Source organism: Diuraphis noxia, unplaced genomic scaffold (genome assembly GCF_037042655.1).
Source record: "Diuraphis noxia isolate RWA-SAM2 unplaced genomic scaffold, SU_Dnox_SAM2 contig0006, whole genome shotgun sequence".
Lineage (NCBI taxonomy): Eukaryota > Metazoa > Arthropoda > Insecta > Hemiptera > Aphididae > Diuraphis > Diuraphis noxia.
In genome coordinates, this window is record NW_028301716.1 from 7,365,666 (window position 1) to 7,382,520 (window position 16,855).

Here is a 16,855-nt window from a genome sequence, read left to right on the forward strand (position 1 = left end):
TCATTTCTATTAAACTAATCATACTATTTATATTTTTAACGTTAAGTTCACATTATTTTACATCTAAAACACGTGTTTACAATACATTTGGGTGAATACAATAAATAGAAAAAAAATTTGGTAAAAAATGGTGATAATTCCGCTAAATATCGTTTTAAAGTCATTTGTATTGAACTAATCATACTTTTTATATTTTTATCGTTAAGTTCACATAATTTTACATCTAAAACATGTCTTTACAATACATTTGGGTGAATATAAAAGGTCGTAAAAAAATTTTGAAATACAGGTGATGAATCCGCTAAATATCGTCTTAAGTCATTTCTATTAAACTAATCATACTATTTATATTTTTAACGTTAAGTTCACATTATTTTACATCTAAAACACGTGTTTACAATACATTTGGGTGAATACAATAAATAGAAAAAAAATTTGGTAAAAAATGGTGATAATTCCGCTAAATATCGTTTTAAAGTCATTTGTATTGAACTAATCATACTTTTTATATTTTTTATCGTTAAGTTCACATTATTTTACATCTAAAACACGTATTTACAATACATTTGGGTGAATACAAAAAATAGAAAAAAAATTTGGGAAAAAATTTGGTAAAAAATGGTGATAATTCCACTAAATATTGTTTAAAGTCATTTGTATTGAACTAATCATACCTTTTTATATTTTTATCGTTAAGTTCACATAATTTTACATCTAAAACACGTCTTTACAATACATTTGGGTGAATATAAAAGGTCGTAAAAAAATTTTGAAATACAGGTGATGAATCCGCTAAATATCGTCCTAAGTCATTTCTATTAAACTAATCATACTTTTTATATTTTTAACGTTAAGTTCACATTATTTTACATCTAAAACACGTCTTTACAATACATTTGGGTGAATATAAAAGGTCGTAAAAAAATTTTGAAATACAGGTGATGAATCCGCTAAATATCGTCCTAAGTCATTTCTATTAAACTAATCATACTTTTTACATTTTTAACGTTAAGTTCACATTATTTTACATCTAAAACACGTGTTTACAATACATTTGGTTGAATACAATAAATAGAAAAAAAATTTGGGAAAAAAATTGGTAAAAAATGGTGATAATTTCGCTAAATATCGATTAAAGTCATTTGTATTGAACTAATCATACTTTTTATATTTTTAACGTTAAGTTCACATTATTTTACATCTAAAACACGCATTTACAATACATTTGGGTGAATATAAAAGGTCGTAAAAAAATTTTGAAATACAGGTGATAATTCCGCTAAATATCGTTTAAAGTCATTTGTATTGAACTAATCATACCTTTTTATATTTTTATCGTTAAGTTCACATAATTTTACATCTAAAACACGTCTTTACAATACATTTGGGTGAATATAAAAGTTCGTAAAAAAATTTTGAAATACAGGTGATGAATCCGCTAAATATCGTCCTAAGTCATTTCTATTAAACTAATCATACTTTTTATATTTTTAACGTTAAGTTCACATTATTTTACATCTAAAACACGTCTTTACAATACATTTGGGTGAATATAAAAGGTCGTAAAAAATTTTGAAATACAGGTGATGAATCCGCTAAATATCGTCTTAAGTCATTTCTATTAAACTAATCATACTTTTTATATTTTTAACGTTAAGTTCACATTATTTTACATCTAAAACACATATTTACAATACATTTGGGTGAATAAAAAAATAGAAAAAAAATTTGGGAAAAAATTGGGTAAAAAATGGTGATAATTCCGCTAAATATCGTTTAAAGTCATTTGTATTGAACTAATCATACTTTTTATATTTTTATCGTTACGTTCACATAATTTTACATCTAAAACACGTCTTTATAACACATTTGGGTGAATATAAAAGGTCGTAAAAAAATTTTGAAATACAGGTGATGAATCCGCTAAATATCATCCTAAGTCATTTCTATTAAACTAATCATACTTTTTATATTTTTAACGTTAAGTTCACATTATTTTACATCTAAAACACGTATTTACAATACATTTGGGTGAATACAATAAATAGAAAAAAAATTTGGTAAAAAATGGTGATAATTCCGCTAAATATCGTTTTAAAGTCATTTGTATTGAACTAATCATACTTTTTATATTTTTATCGTTAAGTTCACATAATTTTACATCTAAAACATGTCTTTACAATACATTTGGGTGAATATAAAAGGTCGTAAAAAAATTTTGAAATACAGGTGATGAATCCGCTAAATATCGTCTTAAGTCATTTCTATTAAACTAATCATACTATTTATATTTTTAACGTTAAGTTCACATTATTTTACATCTAAAACACGTGTTTACAATACATTTGGGTGAATACAATAAATAGAAAAAAAATTTGGTAAAAAATGGTGATAATTCCGCTAAATATCGTTTTAAAGTCATTTGTATTGAACTAATCATACTTTTTATATTTTTTATCGTTAAGTTCACATTATTTTACATCTAAAACACGTATTTACAATACATTTGGGTGAATACAAAAAATAGAAAAAAAATTTGGGAAAAAATTTGGTAAAAAATGGTGATAATTCCACTAAATATTGTTTAAAGTCATTTGTATTGAACTAATCATACCTTTTTATATTTTTATCGTTAAGTTCACATAATTTTACATCTAAAACACGTCTTTACAATACATTTGGGTGAATATAAAAGGTCGTAAAAAAATTTTGAAATACAGGTGATGAATCCGCTAAATATCGTCCTAAGTCATTTCTATTAAACTAATCATACTTTTTATATTTTTAACGTTAAGTTCACATTATTTTACATCTAAAACACGTCTTTACAATACATTTGGGTGAATATAAAAGGTCGTAAAAAAATTTTGAAATACAGGTGATGAATCCGCTAAATATCGTCCTAAGTCATTTCTATTAAACTAATCATACTTTTTACATTTTTAACGTTAAGTTCACATTATTTTACATCTAAAACACGTGTTTACAATACATTTGGTTGAATACAATAAATAGAAAAAAAATTTGGGAAAAAAATTGGTAAAAAATGGTGATAATTTCGCTAAATATCGATTAAAGTCATTTGTATTGAACTAATCATACTTTTTATATTTTTAACGTTAAGTTCACATTATTTTACATCTAAAACACGCATTTACAATACATTTGGGTGAATATAAAAGGTCGTAAAAAAATTTTGAAATACAGGTGATAATTCCGCTAAATATCGTTTAAAGTCATTTGTATTGAACTAATCATACCTTTTTATATTTTTATCGTTAAGTTCACATAATTTTACATCTAAAACACGTCTTTACAATACATTTGGGTGAATATAAAAGTTCGTAAAAAAATTTTGAAATACAGGTGATGAATCCGCTAAATATCGTCCTAAGTCATTTCTATTAAACTAATCATACTTTTTATATTTTTAACGTTAAGTTCACATTATTTTACATCTAAAACACGTCTTTACAATACATTTGGGTGAATATAAAAGGTCGTAAAAAATTTTGAAATACAGGTGATGAATCCGCTAAATATCGTCTTAAGTCATTTCTATTAAACTAATCATACTTTTTATATTTTTAACGTTAAGTTCACATTATTTTACATCTAAAACACATATTTACAATACATTTGGGTGAATAAAAAAATAGAAAAAAAATTTGGGAAAAAATTGGGTAAAAAATGGTGATAATTCCGCTAAATATCGTTTAAAGTCATTTGTATTGAACTAATCATACTTTTTATATTTTTATCGTTACGTTCACATAATTTTACATCTAAAACACGTCTTTAAAACACATTTGGGTGAATATAAAAGGTCGTAAAAAAATTTTGAAATACAGGTGATGAATCCGCTAAATATCATCCTAAGTCATTTCTATTAAACTAATCATACTTTTTATATTTTTAACGTTAAGTTCACATTATTTTACATCTAAAACACGTATTTACAATACATTTGGGTGAATACAAAAAATAGAAAAAAAATTTGGGAAAAAATTGGGTAAAAAATTGTGATAATTCCGCTAAATATCGTTTAAAGTCATTTGTATTGAACTAATCATACTTTTTATATTTTTTATCGTTAAGTTCACATTATTTTACATCTAAAACACGTATTTACAATACATTTGGGTGAATACAAAAAATAGAAAAAAAATTTGGGAAAAAATTGGGTAAAAAATTGTGATAATTCCGCTAAATATCGTTTAAAGTCATTTGTATTGAACTAATCATACTTTTTATATTTTTATCGTTAAGTTCACATAATTTTACATCTAAAACATGTCTTTACAATACATTTGGGTGAATATAAAAGGTCGTAAAAAAATTTTGAAATACAGGTGATGAATCCGCTAAATATCGTCTTAAGTCATTTCTATTAAACTAATCATACTATTTATATTTTTAACGTTAAGTTCACATTATTTTACATCTAAAACACGTGTTTACAATACATTTGGGTGAATACAATAAATAGAAAAAAAATTTGGTAAAAAATGGTGATAATTCCGCTAAATATCGTTTTAAAGTCATTTGTATTGAACTAATCATACTTTTTATATTTTTATCGTTAAGTTCACATAATTTTACATCTAAAACATGTCTTTACAATACATTTGGGTGAATATAAAAGGTCGTAAAAAAATTTTGAAATACAGGTGATGAATCCGCTAAATATCGTCTTAAGTCATTTCTATTAAACTAATCATACTATTTATATTTTTAACGTTAAGTTCACATTATTTTACATCTAAAACACGTGTTTACAATACATTTGGGTGAATACAATAAATAGAAAAAAAATTTGGTAAAAAATGGTGATAATTCCGCTAAATATCGTTTTAAAGTCATTTGTATTGAACTAATCATACTTTTTATATTTTTTATCGTTAAGTTCACATTATTTTACATCTAAAACACGTATTTACAATACATTTGGGTGAATACAAAAAATAGAAAAAAAATTTGGGAAAAAATTTGGTAAAAAATGGTGATAATTCCACTAAATATTGTTTAAAGTCATTTGTATTGAACTAATCATACCTTTTTATATTTTTATCGTTAAGTTCACATAATTTTACATCTAAAACACGTCTTTACAATACATTTGGGTGAATATAAAAGGTCGTAAAAAAATTTTGAAATACAGGTGATGAATCCGCTAAATATCGTCCTAAGTCATTTCTATTAAACTAATCATACTTTTTATATTTTTAACGTTAAGTTCACATTATTTTACATCTAAAACACGTCTTTACAATACATTTGGGTGAATATAAAAGGTCGTAAAAAAATTTTGAAATACAGGTGATGAATCCGCTAAATATCGTCCTAAGTCATTTCTATTAAACTAATCATACTTTTTACATTTTTAACGTTAAGTTCACATTATTTTACATCTAAAACACGTGTTTACAATACATTTGGTTGAATACAATAAATAGAAAAAAAATTTGGGAAAAAAATTGGTAAAAAATGGTGATAATTTCGCTAAATATCGATTAAAGTCATTTGTATTGAACTAATCATACTTTTTATATTTTTAACGTTAAGTTCACATTATTTTACATCTAAAACACGCATTTACAATACATTTGGGTGAATATAAAAGGTCGTAAAAAAATTTTGAAATACAGGTGATAATTCCGCTAAATATCGTTTAAAGTCATTTGTATTGAACTAATCATACCTTTTTATATTTTTATCGTTAAGTTCACATAATTTTACATCTAAAACACGTCTTTACAATACATTTGGGTGAATATAAAAGTTCGTAAAAAAATTTTGAAATACAGGTGATGAATCCGCTAAATATCGTCCTAAGTCATTTCTATTAAACTAATCATACTTTTTATATTTTTAACGTTAAGTTCACATTATTTTACATCTAAAACACGTCTTTACAATACATTTGGGTGAATATAAAAGGTCGTAAAAAATTTTGAAATACAGGTGATGAATCCGCTAAATATCGTCTTAAGTCATTTCTATTAAACTAATCATACTTTTTATATTTTTAACGTTAAGTTCACATTATTTTACATCTAAAACACATATTTACAATACATTTGGGTGAATAAAAAAATAGAAAAAAAATTTGGGAAAAAATTGGGTAAAAAATGGTGATAATTCCGCTAAATATCGTTTAAAGTCATTTGTATTGAACTAATCATACTTTTTATATTTTTATCGTTACGTTCACATAATTTTACATCTAAAACACGTCTTTATAACACATTTGGGTGAATATAAAAGGTCGTAAAAAAATTTTGAAATACAGGTGATGAATCCGCTAAATATCATCCTAAGTCATTTCTATTAAACTAATCATACTTTTTATATTTTTAACGTTAAGTTCACATTATTTTACATCTAAAACACGTATTTACAATACATTTGGGTGAATACAAAAAATAGAAAAAAAATTTGGGAAAAAATTTGGTAAAAAATGGTGATAATTCCGCTAAATATCGTTTAAAGTCATTTGTATTGAACTAATCATACCTTTTTATATTTTTATCGTTAAGTTCACATAATTTTACATCTAAAACACGTCTTTACAATACATTTGGGTGAATATAAAAGGTCGTAAAAAAATTTTGAAATACAGGTGATGAATCCGCTAAATATCGTCCTAAGTCATTTCTATTAAACTAATCATACTTTTTATATTTTTAACGTTAAGTTCACATTATTTTACATCTAAAACACGTCTTTATAATACATTTGGGTGAATATAAAAGGTCGTAAAAAAATTTTGAAATACAGGTGATGAATCCGCTAAATATCGTCTTAAGTCATTTCTATTAAACTAATCATACTTTTTATATTTTTAACGTTAAGTTCACATTATTTTACATCTAAAACACGTGTTTACAATACATTTGGTTGAATACAATAAATAGAAAAAAAATTTGGGAAAAAATTTGGTAAAAAATGGTGATAATTTCGCTAAATATCGATTAAAGTCATTTGTATTGAACTAATCATACTTTTTATATTTTTAACGTTAAGTTCACATTATTTTACATCTAAAACACGCATTTACAATACATTTGGGTGAATATAAAAGGTCGTAAAAAAATTTTGAAATACAGGTGATAATTCCGCTAAATATCGTTTAAAGTCATTTGTATTGAACTAATCATACTATTTATATTTTTAACGTTAAGTTCACATTATTTTACATCTAAAACACGTGTTTACAATACATTTGGGTGAATACAATAAATAGAAAAAAAATTTGGTAAAAAATTTGGTAAAAAATGGTGATAATTCCGCTAAATATCGTTTAAAGTCATTTGTATTGAACTAATCATACCTTTTTATATTTTTATCGTTAAGTTCACATAATTTTACATCTAAAACACGTCTTTACAATACATTTGGGTGAATATAAAAGGTCGTAAAAAAATTTTGAAATACAGGTGATGAATCCGCTAAATATCGTCCTAAGTCATTTCTATTAAACTAATCATACTTTTTATATTTTTAACGTTAAGTTCACATTATTTTACATCTAAAACACGTCTTTACAATACATTTGGGTGAATACAATAAATAGAAAAAAAATTTGGGAAAAAATTTGGTAAAAAATGGTGATAATTTCGCTAAATATCGATTAAAGTCATTTGTATTGAACTAATCATACTTTTTATATTTTTAACGTTAAGTTCACATTATTTTACATCTAAAACACGCATTTACAATACATTTGGGTGAATATAAAAGGTCGTAAAAAAATTTTGAAATACAGGTGATGAATCCGCTAAATATCGTCCTAAGTCATTTCTATTAAACTAATCATACTTTTTATATTTTTAACGTTAAGTTCACATTATTTTACATCTAAAACACGTCTTTACAATACATTTGGGTGAATATGAAAGGTCGTAAAAAAATTTTGAAATACAGGTGATGAATCCGCTAAATATCGTCTTAAGTCATTTCTATTAAACTAATCATACTTTTTATATTTTTAACGTTAAGTTCACAATATTTTACATCTAAAACACGTATTTACAATACATTTGGGTGAATATAAAAGGTCGTAAAAAAATTTTGAAATACAGGTGATGAATCCGCTAAATATCGTCTTAAGTCATTTCTATTAAACTAATCATACTTTTTATATTTTTAACGTTAAGTTCACAATATTTTACATCTAAAACACGTATTTACAATACATTGGGTGAATAAAAAAATAGAAAAAAAATTTGGGAAAAAATTGGGTAAAAAATGGTGATAATTCCGCTAAATATCGTTTAAAGTCATTTGTATTGAACTAATCATACTTTTTATATTTTTATCGTTAAGTTCACATAATTTTACATCTAAAACACGTCTTTACAATACATTTGGGTGAATATAAAAGGTCGTAAAAAAATTTTGAAATACAGGTGATGAATCCGCTAAATATCGTCTTAAGTCATTTCTATTAAACTAATCATACTTTTTATATTTTTAACGTTAAGTTCACATTATTTTACATCTAAAACACGTGTTTACAATACATTTGGGTGAATACAATAAATAGAAAAAAAATTTGGGAAAAAATTTGGTAAAAAATGGTGATAATTTCGCTAAATATCGATTAAAGTCATTTGTATTGAACTAATCATACTTTTTATATTTTTAACGTTAAGTTCACATTATTTTACATCTAAAACACGCATTTACAATACATTTGGGTGAATATAAAAGGTCGTAAAAAAATTTTGAAATACAGGTGATAATTCCGCTAAATATCGTTTAAAGTCATTTGTATTGAACTAATCATACCTTTTTATATTTTTATCGTTAAGTTCACATAATTTTACATCTAAAACACGTCTTTACAATACATTTGGGTGAATATAAAAGGTCGTAAAAAAATTTTGAAATACAGGTGATGAATCCGCTAAATATCGTCCTAAGTCATTTCTATTAAACTAATCATACTTTTTATATTTTTAACGTTAAGTTCACATTATTTTACATCTAAAACACGTCTTTGCAATACATTTGGGTGAATATAAAAGGTCGTAAAAAAATTTTGAAATACAGGTGATGAATCCGCTAAATATCGTCTTAAGTCATTTCTATTAAACTAATCATACTATTTATATTTTTAACGTTAAGTTCACATTATTTTACATCTAAAACACGTGTTTACAATACATTTGGGTGAATACAATAAATAGAAAAAAAATTTGGGAAAAAATTTGGTAAAAAATGGTGATAATTTCGCTAAATATCGATTAAAGTCATTTGTATTGAACTAATCATACTTTTTATAGTTTTAACGTTAAGTTCACATTATTTTACATCTAAAACACGCATTTACAATACATTTGGGTGAATACAAAAAATAGAAAAAAAATTTGGGAAAAAATTGGGTAAAAAATGGAGATAATTCCGCTAAATATCGTTTAAAGTCATTTGTATTGAACTAATCATACTTTTTATATTTTTATCGTTACGTTCACATAATTTTACATCTAAAACACGTCTTTATAATACATTTGGGTGAATATAAAAGGTCGTAAAAAAAATTTTGAAATACAGGTGATGAATCCGCTAAATATCGTCCTAAGTCATTTCTATTAAACTAATCATACTTTTTATATTTTTAACGTTAAGTTCACATTATTTTACATCTAAAACACGTGTTTACAATACATTTGGGTGAATACAATAAATAGAAAAAAAATTTGGGAAAAAATTTGGTAAAAAATGGTGATAATTTCGCTAAATATCGATTAAAGTCATTTGTATTGAACTAATCATACTTTTTATATTTTTAACGTTAAGTTCACATTATTTTACATCTAAAACACGCATTTACAATACATTTGGGTGAATATAAAAGGTCGTAAAAAAATTTTGAAATACAGGTGATAATTCCGCTAAATATCGTTTAAAGTCATTTGTATTGAACTAATCATACCTTTTTATATTTTTATCGTTAAGTTCACATAATTTTACATCTAAAACACGTCTTTACAATACATTTGGGTGAATATAAAAGGTCGTAAAAAAATTTTGAAATACAGGTGATGAATCCGCTAAATATCGTCCTAAGTCATTTCTATTAAACTAATCATACTTTTTATATTTTTAACGTTAAGTTCACATTATTTTACATCTAAAACACGTCTTTACAATACATTTGGGTGAATATAAAAGGTCGTAAAAAAATTTTGAAATACAGGTGATGAATCCGCTAAATATCGTCTTAAGTCATTTCTATTAAACTAATCATACTTTTTATATTTTTAACGTTAAGTTCACATTATTTTACATCTAAAACACGTATTTACAATACATTTGGGTGAATAAAAAAATAGAAAAAAAATTTGGGAAAAAATTGGGTAAAAAATGGTGATAATTCCGCTAAATATCGTTTAAAGTCATTTGTATTGAACTAATCATACTTTTTATATTTTTATCGTTACGTTCACATAATTTTACATCTAAAACACGTCTTTATAACACATTTGGGTGAATATAAAAGGTCGTAAAAAAATTTTGAAATACAGGTGATGAATCCGCTAAATATCATCCTAAGTCATTTCTATTAAACTAATCATACTTTTTATATTTTTAACGTTAAGTTCACATTATTTTACATCTAAAACACGTATTTACAATACATTTGGGTGAATACAAAAAATAGAAAAAAAATTTGGGAAAAAATTGGGTAAAAAATGGTGATAATTCCGCTAAATATCGTTTAAAGTCATTTGTATTGAACTAATCATACTTTTTATATTTTTATCGTTAAGTTCACATAATTTTACATCTAAAACATGTCTTTACAATACATTTGGGTGAATATAAAAGGTCGTAAAAAAATTTTGAAATACAGGTGATGAATCCGCTAAATATCGTCTTAAGTCATTTCTATTAAACTAATCATACTATTTATATTTTTAACGTTAAGTTCACATTATTTTACATCTAAAACACGTGTTTACAATACATTTGGGTGAATACAATAAATAGAAAAAAAATTTGGGAAAAAATTTGGGAAAAAATTTGGTAAAAAATGGTGATAATTTCGCTAAATATCGATTAAAGTCATTTGTATTGAACTAATCATACTTTTTATAGTTTTAACGTTAATTTCACATTATTTTACATCTAAAACACGCATTTACAATACATTTGGGTGAATACAAAAAATAGAAAAAAAATTTGGGAAAAAATTGGGTAAAAAATGGAGATAATTCCGCTAAATATCGTTTAAAGTCATTTGTATTGAACTAATCATACTGTTTATATTTTTATCGTTACGTTCACATAATTTTACATCTAAAACACGTCTTTATAATACATTTGGGTGAATATAAAAGGTCGTAAAAAAAATTTTGAAATACAGGTGATGAATCCGCTAAATATCGTCCTAAGTCATTTCTATTAAACTAATCATACTTTTTATATTTTTAACGTTAAGTTCACATTATTTTACATCTAAAACACGTGTTTACAATACATTTGGGTGAATACAATAAATAGAAAAAAAATTTGGGAAAAAATTTGGTAAAAAATGGTGATAATTTCGCTAAATATCGATTAAAGTCATTTGTATTGAACTAATCATACTTTTTATATTTTTAACGTTAAGTTCACATTATTTTACATCTAAAACACGCATTTACAATACATTTGGGTGAATATAAAAGGTCGTAAAAAAATTTTGAAATACAGGTGATAATTCCGCTAAATATCGTTTAAAGTCATTTGTATTGAACTAATCATACCTTTTTATATTTTTATCGTTAAGTTCACATAATTTAACATCTAAAACACGTCTTTACAATACATTTGGGTGAATATAAAAGGTCGTAAAAAAATTTTGAAATACAGGTGATGAATCCGCTAAATATCGTCCTAAGTCATTTCTATTAAACTAATCATACTTTTTATATTTTTAACGTTAAGTTCACATTATTTTACATCTAAAACACGTCTTTACAATACATTTGGGTGAATATAAAAGGTCGTAAAAAAATTTTGAAATACAGGTGATGAATCCGCTAAATATCGTCCTAAGTCATTTCTATTAAACTAATCATACTTTTTATATTTTTAACGTTAAGTTCACATTATTTTACATCTAAAACACGTCTTTACAATACATTTGGGTGAATATAAAAGGTCGTAAAAAAATTTTGAAATACAGGTGATGAATCCGCTAAATATCGTCTTAAGTCATTTCTATTAAACTAATCATACTTTTTATATTTTTAACGTTAAGTTCACATTATTTTACATCTAAAACACGTATTTACAATACATTTGGGTGAATAAAAAAATAGAAAAAAAATTTGGGAAAAAATTTGGTAAAAAATGGTGATAATTTCGCTAAATATCGATTAAAGTCATTTGTATTGAACTAATCATACTTTTTATATTTTTAACGTTAAGTTCACATTATTTTACATCTAAAACACGCATTTACAATACATTTGGGTGAATATAAAAGGTCGTAAAAAAATTTTGAAATACAGGTGATAATTCCGCTAAATATCGTTTAAAGTCATTTGTATTGAACTAATCATACCTTTTTATATTTTTATCGTTAAGTTCACATAATTTTACATCTAAAACACGTCTTTACAATACATTTGGGTGAATATAAAAGGTCGTAAAAAAATTTTGAAATACAGGTGATGAATCCGCTAAATATCGTCCTAAGTCATTTCTATTAAACTAATCATACTTTTTATATTTTTAACGTTAAGTTCACATTATTTTACATCTAAAACACGTCTTTACAATACATTTGGGTGAATATAAAAGGTCGTAAAAAAATTTTGAAATACAGGTGATGAATCCGCTAAATATCGTCTTAAGTCATTTCTATTAAACTAATCATACTTTTTATATTTTTAACGTTAAGTTCACATTATTTTACATCTAAAACACGTATTTACAATACATTTGGGTGAATAAAAAAATAGAAAAAAAATTTGGGAAAAAATTGGGTAAAAAATGGTGATAATTCCGCTAAATATCGTTTAAAGTCATTTGTATTGAACTAATCATACTTTTTATATTTTTATCGTTACGTTCACATAATTTTACATCTAAAACACGTCTTTATAACACATTTGGGTGAATATAAAAGGTCGTAAAAAAATTTTGAAATACAGGTGATGAATCCGCTAAATATCATCCTAAGTCATTTCTATTAAACTAATCATACTTTTTATATTTTTAACGTTAAGTTCACATTATTTTACATCTAAAACACGTATTTACAATACATTTGGGTGAATACAAAAAATAGAAAAAAAATTTGGGAAAAAATTGGGTAAAAAATGGTGATAATTCCGCTAAATATCGTTTAAAGTCATTTGTATTGAACTAATCATACTTTTTATATTTTTATCGTTAAGTTCACATAATTTTACATCTAAAACATGTCTTTACAATACATTTGGGTGAATATAAAAGGTCGTAAAAAAATTTTGAAATACAGGTGATGAATCCGCTAAATATCGTCTTAAGTCATTTCTATTAAACTAATCATACTATTTATATTTTTAACGTTAAGTTCACATTATTTTACATCTAAAACACGTGTTTACAATACATTTGGGTGAATACAATAAATAGAAAAAAAATTTGGGAAAAAATTTGGGAAAAAATTTGGTAAAAAATGGTGATAATTTCGCTAAATATCGATTAAAGTCATTTGTATTGAACTAATCATACTTTTTATAGTTTTAACGTTAATTTCACATTATTTTACATCTAAAACACGCATTTACAATACATTTGGGTGAATACAAAAAATAGAAAAAAAATTTGGGAAAAAATTGGGTAAAAAATGGAGATAATTCCGCTAAATATCGTTTAAAGTCATTTGTATTGAACTAATCATACTGTTTATATTTTTATCGTTACGTTCACATAATTTTACATCTAAAACACGTCTTTATAATACATTTGGTTGAATATAAAAGGTCGTAAAAAAAATTTTGAAATACAGGTGATGAATCCGCTAAATATCGTCCTAAGTCATTTCTATTAAACTAATCATACTTTTTATATTTTTAACGTTAAGTTCACATTATTTTACATCTAAAACACGTGTTTACAATACATTTGGGTGAATACAATAAATAGAAAAAAAATTTGGGAAAAAATTTGGTAAAAAATGGTGATAATTTCGCTAAATATCGATTAAAGTCATTTGTATTGAACTAATCATACTTTTTATATTTTTAACGTTAAGTTCACATTATTTTACATCTAAAACACGCATTTACAATACATTTGGGTGAATATAAAAGGTCGTAAAAAAATTTTGAAATACAGGTGATAATTCCGCTAAATATCGTTTAAAGTCATTTGTATTGAACTAATCATACCTTTTTATATTTTTATCGTTAAGTTCACATAATTTATCATCTAAAACACGTCTTTACAATACATTTGGGTGAATATAAAAGGTCGTAAAAAAATTTTGAAATACAGGTGATGAATCCGCTAAATATCGTCCTAAGTCATTTCTATTAAACTAATCATACTTTTTATATTTTTAACGTTAAGTTCACATTATTTTACATCTAAAACACGTCTTTACAATACATTTGGGTGAATATAAAAGGTCGTAAAAAAATTTTGAAATACAGGTGATGAATCCGCTAAATATCGTCCTAAGTCATTTCTATTAAACTAATCATACTTTTTATATTTTTAACGTTAAGTTCACATTATTTTACATCTAAAACACGTCTTTACAATACATTTGGGTGAATATAAAAGGTCGTAAAAAAATTTTGAAATACAGGTGATGAATCCGCTAAATATCGTCTTAAGTCATTTCTATTAAACTAATCATACTTTTTATATTTTTAACGTTAAGTTCACATTATTTTACATCTAAAACACGTATTTACAATACATTTGGGTGAATAAAAAAATAGAAAAAAAATTTGGGAAAAAATTGGGTAAAAAATGGTGATAATTCCGCTAAATATCGTTTAAAGTCATTTGTATTGAACTAATCATACTTTTTATATTTTTATCGTTACGTTCACATAATTTTACATCTAAAACACGTCTTTATAACACATTTGGGTGAATATAAAAGGTCGTAAAAAAATTTTGAAATACAGGTGATGAATCCGCTAAATATCATCCTAAGTCATTTCTATTAAACTAATCATACTTTTTATATTTTTAACGTTAAGTTCACATTATTTTACATCTAAAACACGTATTTACAATACATTTGGGTGAATACAAAAAATAGAAAAAAAATTTGGGAAAAAATTGGGTAAAAAATGGTGATAATTCCGCTAAATATCGTTTAAAGTCATTTGTATTGAACTAATCATACTTTTTATATTTTTATCGTTAAGTTCACATAATTTTACATCTAAAACATGTCTTTACAATACATTTGGGTGAATATAAAAGGTCGTAAAAAAATTTTGAAATACAGGTGATGAATCCGCTAAATATCGTCTTAAGTCATTTCTATTAAACTAATCATACTATTTATATTTTTAACGTTAAGTTCACATTATTTTACATCTAAAACACGTGTTTACAATACATTTGGGTGAATACAATAAATAGAAAAAAAATTTGGGAAAAAATTTGGTAAAAAATGGTGATAATTTCGCTAAATATCGATTAAAGTCATTTGTATTGAACTAATCATACTTTTTATAGTTTTAACGTTAAGTTCACATTATTTTACATCTAAAACACGCATTTACAATACATTTGGGTGAATACAAAAAATAGAAAAAAAATTTGGGAAAAAATTGGGTAAAAAATGGAGATAATTCCGCTAAATATCGTTTAAAGTCATTTGTATTGAACTAATCATACTGTTTATATTTTTATCGTTACGTTCACATAATTTTACATCTAAAACACGTCTTTATAATACATTTGGGTGAATATAAAAGGTCGTAAAAAAAATTTTGAAATACAGGTGATGAATCCGCTAAATATCGTCCTAAGTCATTTCTATTAAACTAATCATACTTTTTATATTTTTAACGTTAAGTTCACATTATTTTACATCTAAAACACGTGTTTACAATACATTTGGGTGAATACAATAAATAGAAAAAAAATTTGGGAAAAAATTTGGTAAAAAATGGTGATAATTTCGCTAAATATCGATTAAAGTCATTTGTATTGAACTAATCATACTTTTTATATTTTTAACGTTAAGTTCACATTATTTTACATCTAAAACACGCATTTACAATACATTTGGGTGAATATAAAAGGTCGTAAAAAAATTTTGAAATACAGGTGATAATTCCGCTAAATATCGTTTAAAGTCATTTGTATTGAACTAATCATACCTTTTTATATTTTTATCGTTAAGTTCACATAATTTAACATCTAAAACACGTCTTTACAATACATTTGGGTGAATATAAAAGGTCGTAAAAAAATTTTGAAATACAGGTGATGAATCCGCTAAATATCGTCCTAAGTCATTTCTATTAAACTAATCATACTTTTTATATTTTTAACGTTAAGTTCACATTATTTTACATCTAAAACACGTCTTTACAATACATTTGGGTGAATATAAAAGGTCGTAAAAAAATTTTGAAATACAGGTGATGAATCCGCTAAATATCGTCTTAAGTCATTTCTATTAAACTAATCATACTTTTTATATTTTTAACGTTAAGTTCACATTATTTTACATCTAAAACACGTATTTACAATACATTTGGGTGAATAAAAAAATAGAAAAAAAATTTGGGAAAAAATTGGGTAAAAAATGGTGATAATTCCGCTAAATATCGTTTAAAGTCATTTGTATTGAACTAATCATACTTTTTATATTTTTATCGTTAAGTTCACATAA